At 29.4% G+C, this 13763-nt stretch overlaps 1 pseudogene; it reads right to left on the bottom strand.

The window, feature by feature from the left end:
• Window positions 1-9325, bottom strand: LOC148549699 (uncharacterized; annotated as a pseudogene).
• Window positions 9326-13763: the final 4438 nt, after the last annotated feature.

Raw genomic sequence — 13763 nt, 5'->3', positions numbered from 1 at the left:
TTATGTGCTAGTGTCATATCCCGTTGCCCAAACAGGTACATAGTAGATCAAGATTACAAGGACAAATGAGACACACATTGTGATAATGGCATACACATAGGCTCTCCAAGGATGATTGCTTTCTTTCATTGCATTGAACTCAGCTGCAAAAGTTGAGGCAGTACTCAAACACCCCAAGAGACCTAACTGTGTTCCGATTACAATAGTGTCACAATCTTTGGTATTGACCTACAAAATTTGTAATGAGAAAAATGAGTTTTTCTTTTATTTTTGCAATGTGAAATTGGTTTCTCTTTATCTAAAGCTAAACTTTATATCACAAACCCTTTATAGACTTCGTACCAGCCATCAGATATCACATCAATCACACTACAACTTTTTTGTGAATGACTCATATGAATCCACCTTTAGAGGTTGTTGAAGATTTGGATTTGTAACAATAAAATCTTTACATCAGGAATATATTGATGTACAAATGATTCTAATTTGCTATTTCTTGTATGTTTAACACAGTACTTTTGATGGTTGTACTAACCTTTTTTTGTACATTCATAAATTAATGTATCTAGACACAATTGTAACAATTTCTCAATGGTATCTAATTTAATTGCAATCCTATTACTATTATTAGGTTAGAGATTAGCAAATGCAGCAAATATTGGAGTACTGGGAGACAGAGCAGCACAAAAGAAACTTACTGCTTCCTTTACGGTGGAAAGTGCAGCCATTACACAAGCAGCTGATACATTGGCAATAAGAGTTCCAAATGGCATCCATTTAAACAACCCTGCCCTTCCTAATCCACGACGGTTGAGCCGAGCTAAGAACCATCGAATCCACATGCCTACAGGTCAAACCATGCAAGCGAACCATAACTCGGCACCACTTCCACCATTCTTGAACTTAGCCTTCACCAGTGCACCACTCACACCCCATAATATTCCTAAAATCACCAATATCGGCTGTTATATTCTTTCAACCTTCTAATAACTTGTACTGCAATATTTGTTTTTTTAGAATTTATATAATTGATAAAACTTGTATTGCAATTTCAAGCAGTAAGTGAGATAGATTATTAGATTTCTGGCACTAATATACAAATGTTCTATTCATGTCAGGAGAAGGATGCAAAGGATATTGAGATTCTAAATATTAGATGGGAAATTTTTGAGCTGATGATGAGGTCTAATAAATTCTGCAGCCATATCTTTTATATAAACTTTCTAGTAGTTTTTGAGCAACTAATATTCTTTTTATTTGATCGATGACCAGATTTATATACACGATCGACTGAAATCACTCTAGATATAGCTCAAGACCTTCTCCAAACAGCTGATCAATATCTATTAGAAGGACTTAAGAGGCTCTGTGAATACACAATTGCAAAGGTGAGCTAGCAAGTCTTGCATATGGCTGCAGTAATATTAGATTATAGATACAGAAAGTAGCAAAACCACTATCCAAATAACCAAACCCACCACAACTTATGTACAATCCCTCACAAGACCTAAACTTCGTGTTGGATTTAGACAACAAAGCCATTTAATTTTGCTAAAGCTGTTTGTTGCAGCCTATAATAATTGAAAGTCAAAACTAGTAACTGAGCTCTTCTTATCTGCCATCCTTGAGTAGTTAAGTTTGGCATTGATAGGGTTTAAAGTTTTTCCTTTTTCAGCCTCTACACACTCAATAAATAAAAAGAATGAATCAGAGATCTAACCAAAGCCAAGACCATCATAGGAAGTTTGTCTATAGGTATCCAAATCCATAATGTAATGGTTTCAATTTCTAGTTACACCACCCCCTTCTTCAAAGGCAACAAGAACACATCAAATTTGGGAATGCTTTTTCTTTTCTTTTCTGCTTAATCCAACAACGAGAGAAATTAAAGTGTTTAAAAGACTATATAAACATGGAAAATCACATGAACTAGAACCTGAAACTTGTTACACATACATCATAAAATCGTCAACAATATTTGATTATTTGAAATTGATTGATGTTAACAAATTTAAAGAATAAACAAAACATCTTCCATGTTTTTAACCACCAATTAGGCATCAGTGTCTTAAGATTCAACCTTTATATCCAAATACATCCTTGTCAATTAGATTGTTCAGAAACAAGAATAATAATAATGCAATCACACACTTTAGTTCATATTATGCATTGTATTTGTCTTTTTTAGCTCAAACGATGCAAAATTATTTGTAGAGACAAGAGGGCCAACACAACCATGCCACAAATTCTATTATTTGTAAAGAGACAAGAGGGCCAACACAAGCATGCCACAAATTCTGAAGTCAAAGTCTTTCTTACAGAGAGGATGTTACCGGAAGGGAGAGGCTCACGACGGTGATGATGAACGAGGAAGACGGCGACGCCCTCTGACACGACAACGTTCTCCTCAGCTGGATGAGGCGCGCAACGAATGCTGTGGTGACAGGGCGCCGTGGAGGAAGCTTCTTCGTCTTCTTTACTGGAGAGAAGAGAGAGTGCGAAGAGAAGAGAGGGAGACAGAGAAGAGATACGAAGGTTCTGGGAGAAACCCAGGAAAAGAAAGAACAAAGTGATATTTTTTTTGTATTTTTTAAATTTATTTATTTTTTTGGTATGAATGAATGATTAAAGTTTATGAAAGTTGTTAATAAGATTGAAATAATTTTTTTTAGTATAGATAAATAATTAAATGTGTTTTTGTTTTTGTTTTTTAAATTTTAAAATTATAAAATTAAACAATTTAATTTAATTTAATTAATTTAAAAAGATAATTATTTAAAAAAGGATATTTAAGTCTTTTAAAAAATTAAATAAAAAATATTATTTTTATTTTTATTAAATTATAAGGATATTTTAGTAAAATTAGTGATATAATATATATTTTCTTTTAAAAAAATTAAATGTCGACGTGGAAAATAAATTTCACATTGCTTATTGTTATTTGTCCATATATTAAACGTATTGGTACGTATGAATTTATGATCGTACCGTAGCAAACACCTTAATTTATTTGTGTAGGTGTTATAGGCAAAAATAATTTTTAAAAAGGCAATAAATTATAGTTTTATTAGAATTATTTAGAAAGAATTAGTTTCACTTTGTTTGATTTATTTTAATTTACAGAGTGAATACAAAAAAAAGACTGAATAGAATAGAAATAGTAAACCATAAAAATAAGATTTGTGTATTGTGTAAGAAAGAAGTTGAATATATTCAGTATTCACCACTTATTTTTTAGATATAATTTTACTTAGGAAGTATAGTGTACATAGTTATGACTTTGACAGATTATGATATGTTCCAGACACAATAAAAAATATTTTTAAAATTGAATAGAAGCACATAATAATAATAATAATAAATTTTTTAATTATTGATGATAATATTAAAAATAATTTTGAGATTAATATTTTTTCTTATATTTTTTTTATTTGTTCTATTGTTAGTCCACTTAATTATGTTGAGTTTTTTAATTTCTTCTTTTTCAACCAAAAAAAAAAAAGGACTTCCTATATAAGGAAAGATAATTGAGGCTTTTGTAATTGCTATTATCATATTATTGGTGTGTTCAACGTGCCTATTTATGGTGATAAGACCCCATCATGTTGAATTGATATCGGCCTATTTAATTTGTAGGCCAATTGAAATTAAAGACAGTCACCACTGACTGCATGTTCAAAGTTTCGTTCTATTTGTCCTTAAAATTTAAATGTTATTTAATTTGTCTTAGCTTATAGTCACTTTTATACCTGTACTTTTTGAAAGAAATTATTTAATTAGTTTAATAATATATTAATTAATAATGTAAAAAAAATTTATGGTCCAAATCAGTCAAATTAAATGTTTTGTTTTACATATTACACTAAGAGATAATGAAAAATCTGATTAAAATAATTTAAAATAACTTTATTTATATTCTTTAATTACTATTTATCTTATTTTATATTTATTAGTTTAATTACTACTAGGATAATTAAATAATATTAAATATAATAATATATAATTATAAATATTGAATTAAATAAATAATTTTAACTTATTATCCCCAGCATACACACATGATTTATACATATAATAAAGTTTTGCTTTACTTACCAACTTTATATGATATCTATGATGCACAGACACTTACATAGATATGGAATACAATATAATACGGAATATGATGATATACAAATTTTAAAATTTTATAAGACACGATGATATATATATATATATATTAAAATATAAAATATTCTTTAAATAAATCGTAATGATATTTTGATATTTTATTGATATTAAAACATAAATTAATTTTTAATTATTTTTAATGTTTTATTTTAATTATATAAAGTATTTAAAATATTTTTTATTTTAACAAATAAAATATATACTATTTCTAAATTTATTTTAAGAATAAGAATAAAGTTGGATACATTGACACATGATGATATTTAATGTGTACAAACGTGTCCGAAGAATAATTTTTTATCTTTTATTAAGACATAGTTGGACATAACAGATACACACGTGTGTCGGACGAATGTCAATGAGTGTTATATCCAAAATATGTCTAACATGCGAACATAATAACTCAATAAAATGTCTATACTTCATAGTATGATATATATTAAATTCAAAACTATTCATATATCTTTAACCCTTTATAAACTTGTTATAATTAAGGAAAAGAGTCCTATACTGCTAAACATACATTTAGTCAATATATAATTTCTCTAAATGTAAGTTTGAGAGGGTTTTTTTCCCCTCTTAAGAGGTTCACATTATTTTGAGATATATAATCTATATTGAAATTCTTACTGGATTGGACCATATCCAAAACTGCAGAGCATTGCAAACTTCACACACTAAACAATCATACATTATCTACTAAATAATTGGGTTTGCTTGTTATTTGTTGTTTAAATTCTTTGTTTTTGAGTTATGGTAGTTAATAAGCTTGTTTTTTAGATTATTTTTTGGGTTATGCTAGGTAATCAATGATTTTTTTGAATAACATGAACAACCACCAATCAAATAAAAACACATTATACTTCTAAATTACCCACTTAAATTTTAATATTAGAATAACCATTCGTACATCTAGTAAAATGAACATCCGATATATCTATTATTCACATTATTTAATATTTTCATTGTCTACTTATACTTTTTCTTATTTTTTTGGTTGTCCAGATTGTATTAGACGACCTCTTTCTGTAGCTGACTAGCTTCTTTAATTTTTAAAAGAAAAAATCAAGCATTTCCGATTATTAAAAAGGAAGGAAAAAAAAGAAAGAAAGAAAGATATGAATAAGCTAAGTGATTGAACATGGTGCTCACAATTTTTTAAGTTGAATTAAGTCCTCAATTATAAAAATTCAAAAAAAGGGTTATCCTTAGTCGTAGACATCATTATATCGATGAATCTGAGTAATGTCATCAAATTTGTTAAATATATAATTATTTATATATTTTTTATTAATTTTAATTTTTAAAATATGTAATTTTATGATATAATATTAAAATTTTTATAATATAAAAAAACTTAGAATTTGACTTTTATTACACAAAAGAAAAAATTTAACATAAAGCAAAAACAAAAAGAAAAAACCTTTGCGAAAGAAAAAAAACTATAAAATAAAAAAATTGATAAAATAATAAAATAAAAGATTAATTACTATTAAATTTATAACTTCATATCGTGTATAACTCTTTCTATTTTAATTAAAAGAGTGATTATATTCTTATTTTTTCATTTTAGAAGGATTTGATCCCAAATGTTTAATTTATACATTCAAAAAAAAAAACTCTTAGTACAATAGTACATATTAAAAATATAATAATTATTCATATATCCTTTATTCTTTTCAGTTTTAACTGTTCAAACAAGTTAAATAATTTCAGGACAAAATTAAATATCTTGTCCCAATTCATAGCAGGTTAGCATCCCTGGGGTAAAATGTTGTAGGCTCCAATGAACAAATCTCACCTAAAATGCGGGAATAATAATTACTTTCAACCATATTCTATTTTTTTTTTTCCAACCATCATATAAATTTTTTTTTCTCATTAATAAAGGATAGCCCGTATATCACTGAACATGCATGTGCATTACCATAGGAGGGCCAAACTATGATATTCTTAATATGATGAAAGAGGAAGTTTTAAATGAGAGTAAGGAATTAAAATAGGTAGACAGTAGCCACCTGAAGTTAGGTGTACTAGGAATCAGTGTTTAAGTTGCATTGTTAGACGAGTTAGGAAAAAATATATGTAAACCATCCCATATAAAATTTGGATTTTTTAAATTTTAAATTTTTACTTAAAAAAATGTAATTTTTTATTTTTGAATGATTTTTTTTTATATTTTTTTTAGTCTTATCTATAAATAAATTGTGAGAGATCACACTTTATCCTCTAAAATAAAATTCAAAATTTAGAAGATCCAAATCTTTCTATATGTAATCCATTTGAATAATTTTATTTTAAAATTCTCAAAATTAATATTATAATAAAAAAATACGCGCTATCAAACCTTAACCCCTAACGCGTTCTCTTCAATTCTTCTCTCCCACGACTGCGATTTCTCTCAAACGCTCTCAAGGTTCATTATTGCCCCTTGCGTACCGTTACGTCCTCCCCCACAGCTCTTTTCTCCACGGCACCGCATCCCTTCCTCTCCAACCCTAATCACTGCGACACCGCGCCTATCCATGTAACACCTCGTCCTGCGACGCCGCTCGCTCCCCCCACCTTCTCTCGCCACAATGCGCGTGCCTTCCCTGCAACTTGTCGTTTCATGACGCTGCACCCTTCCCTCCGAACCTTCTCATTCTTCTTCTTAAATTTGAACGATTTTAGTTACAAGTTTTAGATATTTCTTAATTTTGGATGTCTTATTTTGTTAAGTTTTAAATTTTTTAAAAATAATTTTGGGTTTCTCTCTTTTTTGTTAGGTTTTAGATGTTTCTATATCCGAAAGTGATGCGTTCTTCTTTATTATAATTGAAAGAATTTTGGATAATTTTTTACAATAATTTTGGATTTATTTTCTTTTGGTTTTTTTTCTTATGTTTTTTCGTTTTAGATTTTAAATTTTTTTAATAATTTTAGATATTTTTTTTAATTTTTGGATGTTCTTTTTCTAATAATTTTGGATGTCTCACTTTGATTTTAGATTTTTTTTAATAATTTTAGATGCTCTCTTTTGTCAAGTTTTAGATGTTTCTGTATTCGAAGGTGATGCATTCTTCTTTAGTGTAATTTTAAAAGTTTGAATAATTTTTTACAATAATTTTAGATATTTCTTTTTGTTATATTTTGAATATTTTTTTATTACGTTTTAGATATTTTTTAATTTTTTGTGATTTTTTTTATTAGTTGGTCCTAGTTGATTACTTAATAGAATTGATATATTAATTATACAATAATTACCATAATGCTTAAAAAGTGGAGTTAAACTTGTAAAAAAATTAAAAATTAATATTTAATTTAAAAAATATAAAAATAAATCACTTTTAAATATTTAAAATTTATTATAAAAAATAAATTAAACAAAAACTAGACACTAAGACACTAACTTGTACCAACGAATTGACCTAGTTATATAGAGTCGGTGCATGCAGCTATATAATGATAATGTTATCAAACCTCTTCATATACAAGAGTGATTGTTCAAATTCAATACCCATACAAATAGGGTTAATGTAGAACAACCTATTACTGATATTCAACATCATAAAGATAATGTTCAAGTAAATCATATGGTGGAAGATCAAAATCTTCATAATGAAAATGTTGTTTAAGAACATATTGCTCAAGAGTAACTTCATGATTCAAGAATCGGAAGTTCTAAATTAAATCAAAGAATTTATTAGCAATGCTGGAGGTACGTAAATTATTAATTTTATAAATAAAATATCTAACATGTAGTATTAGAGTAAAATTATCTCTGCCTTGCCATTTCAAAATTTAATTACTGTGTATTATTTTGATTAATTGTTTAAAAAAAATGCATAGTATGAATTTTGGAATAAGTAAGAAAAATCATTGAAATTGAAATTGACGCACCATAAGAAGATGAAATAATAGAACATACTCCTAAAAGAAATTCTCCAAAATTTGTGTAGTAGTTGTTCTTTATAATGGCATGATTTCCATGATTCCCATAGGTTTTCTCATTTTTAAATTAAAAAAAATGAAATGGGAAACGCTGTTTAACAAGAACGAAAAAGTGAAGAAGAACTGGTATATATAGTGTGTGTTACTTTATGTTTTAGTGGTTTTTTTCTACTATGTTTACATATAGTTTTGTTAGTTTCTTGGCCCACTTCTTTTAATTTTTACGTTGGAGTTCATTTGAATTGCTATAAAATTGCAAAATTTGTTAGGAGTGAGGTTTGAACTTAGATCTTCTAAATATTACCAACATATTTATCTATTAGATCATCTTCACTTTGATAATATTCATGTCACTGAGTTTATTTATTTGATGATTATATTTGCATGCAATATAAATTCTTCTGTTGCATATCATATTGTGATTAATATATAATTTATTAAGGAGTAGCCACAGCATTCTTGATAATAATTATATTTAAAAAAATCATATAAATATTAATATGATATATTTGTAATTGTTGTGAATTATATAATGAACTTACCCACAGAAATTTATTATGTTATTCACATATAATTAGATTAAAATAGAGAATATTTTTTACTTCTGAATTAGCCTACAGGCATTAAGAAGTAGTATTTTATTTTCTAGTTTTAATACTTTAGTTAATATAGTGAATATTATGTGTGTTAAAATCTTTGTCCACGGGTAGATTTTAATGACACTATGATTCATATTTATTTTGATATGACTTGCATTGGCATGTATTATCATATGTTATGGATTTTAATATGCCTATTTAAAGTTGAGTAATGTTAGCATGATTTATTATTTGCAGCAGTAATGATATCTGAAACTATATCTGAAGTTCATTTGTTAAGTGGTGACAACTATAAAGAATGGAAAGATAAGGTTCTCTTTCACTTAGGGTGTGTAGACTTTGACTATACTCTTCGTAGGGAAGAGCCTCCGGCACCTACTGATGCTAGTTCTTGAGCCGAGGTAGCATTATATGAACGGTGCGAGAAATCCAACCATTTAAGTATGATGTTCATTAAGTCTCGTATCTCAGCTAGTATCCGAGGTTCAATTCCTGATTACGGGAATGTCAAGGATTACATGAAGGCTATTGATAAATAGTTTGAGTCTTCTAGTAAGGCACTTGTAAGCACCCTAATGGCACAATTGTCATCCATGAGACTTACCGGTGTAAGAGGTATGCATGAACATATCATGAGGTTGAGAGACATTGCAGCACAACTGAAAGCTTTAGAGGTTGAGATTTCTGACTCATTTCTGATGCATCTTATTCTGAATTATTTTCCTACCCAATACGGACCATTTAAGATTTTCTATATCATACATGAGAAAAAATGGTCCATTAACGAATTACTGGTGATGTATGTGCAAGAGGAAGAAAGGCTAATTCAGAAACTTTGTGAAAGTGCACTATTAGTGACAAATGAGGGTGGTAAAAAGTAAGCTCATAAGAATAAAGGAAGGGGTATTGCATCCCATCCTATGAAGAAAGAAGGTGCACGGTGTTTCTTTTGTAAAAAGAAATGACACATGAAGAAGGAGTGCCCAAAATTTAAAGTTGGCTTAAAAAGAAAGGTACTAACCTTTGTGATCTGATTCCTTCAGTGTGTTTTGAATCTAATTTTGTTGAAATATGTCATGACACTTGGCGAATTGGTTCTGGTGCTAAAATTCATATTTCAAATACCATGCAAGATTTCATAAGGAAAAGGAAACCGATAGGAAGTGAACAGAGCATCTATATAGGTAATCGAATGTGTTCACTGTTCATGTGTGGAAGCTGTTGGAATATTTAGGCTTGTATTAAGTACTGGTTGTATTTTAGATTTAGAAAAAAAAATTTATATTCCAGATTTTTCTAAAAATTTGATTTCTTTTTATATAAGCTTGTAAAACAAAAATTATGTATAAATTTTTATGATGATTCTGTTGACATTATTAAAAATTCTAATATTATTGGACGTGTTACTTTAATTGGTAATTTATTTAAAGTCCATTTAGCTAATAATATTCCATCGGTTTTATGGTTATGCATGGTAATGGTATGAATGAAAAATCTTCTATGTTGTGACACCGAAGGTTGGGACACATCTCCATTGAGAGAATGAAAAAATTAGTAAGTGATGGGGTTCTTGAACCTCTAGACTTTACTGATTTTGATACTTGTGTGGAATGAATTAAGGGGAAGTAAACCAAAAAATCTCAAAAAGATGCTAAGAGGAGTTCTGACATATTAGAAATAATTCACACTAACATATGTTGTCCTGATATGTCCTTAAGTGGTCAGAAATACTTCATCTCTTTTATTGATGATTATTCATGATATATGTATCTCTATATGCTTCATAATAAATATGAGGCATTGACCAATTTTAAAGTTTATAAAGCTGAAGTAGAGAAACAATGCGAAAAGCAAATTAAGATCGTAAGATCAGATAGAGGTGGAGAATTCTACGGAAGATATATGGTGCGGAATTTCTAACCACAAACTAACCAACAAGTGCATCGGATCGTACCAAGTAATACCTTACGTGAGTAAGGGTCGATCCCACGAGGATTGATGGATTAAGCAACAATAGTGTTTGATAGGCTTAGTTAGACAAACAGAAAATAGTGTTTGGAAGTTCAAAAGCATTAAAAAGTAAATTCAAAGTTGAAGACAGGCAAGTGAATAGGTGAGGAATAAAATATGGAGAAAGCAGTTAAGGCTTCAGAGTTATCTATTTTTCCAGATTTACTTTTCTTACTAACTATTTTAATTATGTAGGATTTAATTTATGGCAAACTATATGTGACTAGACCCTAATTCCTTAGACCTTTCTAGTCTCCTCTAAAATTCATTAACTGCCAATTCCTTGGTCAATTAATTCCAATTAGAAGCTACATGATCAAATTCCAGTTTATATGCCACAAAAACTCTAATTACCCAAAAATAAAAGGATTATATGTCACGTATCCCGTTAAATCCAGATAATTAAAATTTAGGAGAATATGTTTTCAAGCTGTTGTTCAAGTAAAGAGCTTTTCCAAGTTATACAAGAACTCAAATAGAAAGAGGGTCATACTTCCGTTCCACCCAAATTCATAAGATAAAGAGCGAAAACAATCCTTAAATTATAAATCCATACATGAATTAAAAGAGAAAAAGCAATAAAATTAATCCATAGAAATAGACAGAGCTCCTAACCTTAACAATGGAGGATTAGTTGCTCATGGTTCAAAGTAGAAAATAAGGATTGTAAATTGGAATGGAATAATGTTGTGTTTGGGGGTGATATAATGTAGAGCTGGAATCCCCCTATTTATATCTAATCCTAATAAATTTAAAATCTATCTTCTAAAACTAAAAAATAATATCTTTTCCTATTTTTAAAATTTGAATTTAAATTAGAATTAATTATAGCAATCAGCAAATCTTCAATTGATGGATGGGGACCACTTGGCTTCACTAAGATCCACGCCTAACTTGGGCTTGGCAGCATGAATTGGAGTTTAGTTGAGTGAAGCTGCGCCTAACTTGAAGTGGGCAGGACCAATCTCGCGTATTGTTGTTGTGTCTTGCGCCTAACTTGAGAAATCTCAAGTTAGGCACAGCCTTGGCAGTGAGTTCGGAGAAGAAATATGGACTATTATATATCGTTGGAAAGCTCTGGAAGTTAGCTTTCCAACGCCACTAAAATCACGTCCATTGGACATTTGTAGCTCGAGTTATTCAGGTTTGAGTGCAGAGAGGTCAGGGTTGACAGCATCATTCGCCTTCATCTCTTCTTCTGCAGAAACTCTATCAAATCCAGCTGAATGTTACCTAAAATAAATAGAATTTTGCACAAGACTCAAAGTAGCATCCATAGTGGCTAAAAGATAATTAATTCTTGATTAAACTCAAAAATTTAAATGCAAATTCACTATGAAAAAATAGGAAAGATGCTCACGCATCAATATACTGGAAGTGGACAAGCACCTGGTCCATTTGCAAAGTATCTTCAAGAGCATGGTATTGTGGCAAAATACACCATGTCTGGTACACCAAATCAAAATGGTGTAGCTGAAAGAAGAAATAGGACTTTGCTGGATATAGTGAGGAGTATGCTTAGCAACTCCAATCTTCCTTTATTCTTGTAGAGTGAAGCCCTTAAGGCAGTCGCGTATATATTAAATAGAATTTCAACAAAAGCAGTTTTTAAAACGCCATTTGAGCTATGAAAATGTTGGAAACCTAGTTTGAATCATATACGTATTTGGAGTTGTCCTGCTGAAGTTTGGGTTTATAATCCGCAAAAAAGGAAGTTGGACTCAAGGACAATAAGTGCCTATTTTATCGGCTATACAAAAAAGTCCAAGAGTTACAGATTTTATTATCTCTCCCATTCAAGTAAAATAGTTGAATCTAGAAATGCAAGGTTTTTAGAACATGATGTGAAAAGTTGGAGAAATCATCTTCTTAAAGTTGTTGAGAATGATAATGCTTGTCAAACCTCTCCATGTACAAGAGTGATTGTTCAAATACAATGCCAATACAGATAGGGTTAATGTAGAACAACCTATTACTGATGTTTTACATCAGGAAAATAATGTTCAAGTAGATCATATAGTGAAGGATCAAACTCTTCATAATGAAAATGTTGTTCAAGAACATATTGCTCAAGAGTAACTTCAAGAAGAAGGAGAACCTATTATGCCACTACCTTTACAAGAGGTTGATGATGCAACATTAAGAAGATCAACAAGAATAAGAAGGCATGTAATTTCTAGTGACTATGTAGTGTATCTTGCTGAGTCTGACTATGATGTTTGTGATGAAAATGACCCAACGATATTTTCACAAGCAATTGAAAGTCGTAATTTCAATTTATGGCTAGATGCTATGAAGGATGAAATGAATTCTATGGCGGATAACCAAGTTTAGAATCTTGTAGAATTGCTTGATGGAGAAAAGGCCATTGGCAGTAAATGGGTCTTTAAAACCAAGAAGGATTCATCAGGCAATATTGAGCATTACAATGCTCGATTTGTTGCCAAAGGATTTACTCAAAGGGAAGGAGTTGACTATAGAAAAACATTTTCTCCTGTTTCAAAGAAAGACACTTTCCGCATCATTATGGCATTAGTAGCACACTTTGACATAGAATTACATCAAATGATGTCAAAACGGTCTTCCTTAATGGAGATTTGGAAGAAGAGGTCTATATAAGACAACCTGAAGGGTTTATCTCAAGTGTTGGTAAGGAGTTAGTTTGCAAGCTTAAGAGAGCAATATATATAGTCTTAAGCAGGCTTTTCAATAGTGGTATTTGAAGTTTCACAATGTGATTTCTTCATTTGGGTTCATTGAGAATATTTCTTATCAATATATATATATATATATATATATATATATATATATTACAAGGTTAGTAGGAGTAAGATCATATTTCTCATCTTATATGTAGATGATATTTTGCTTGCAATAAATGATTTAAGGTTGTTATATGAAGTGAAACAATTTTTCTCTAGACATTTTGATATGAAAGATATGGATGATGTATCTTATGTCCTTAGCATAAAGATTCATAGAGATAAACATAAAGGAATTTTAGGTTTATCTTAAGAAGCCTATATTAATAAAGTTCTTGAGAGGTTTAAA

Source organism: Arachis ipaensis, chromosome B8 (assembly GCF_059453495.1).
Source record: "Arachis ipaensis isolate K30076 ecotype BB chromosome B8, ASM5945349v1, whole genome shotgun sequence".
NCBI classification, from domain to species: Eukaryota; Viridiplantae; Streptophyta; class Magnoliopsida; order Fabales; family Fabaceae; genus Arachis; species Arachis ipaensis.
Note: the sequence above shows the minus strand (reverse complement) of the source record. Positions and strands in the feature narration are given on the sequence as shown.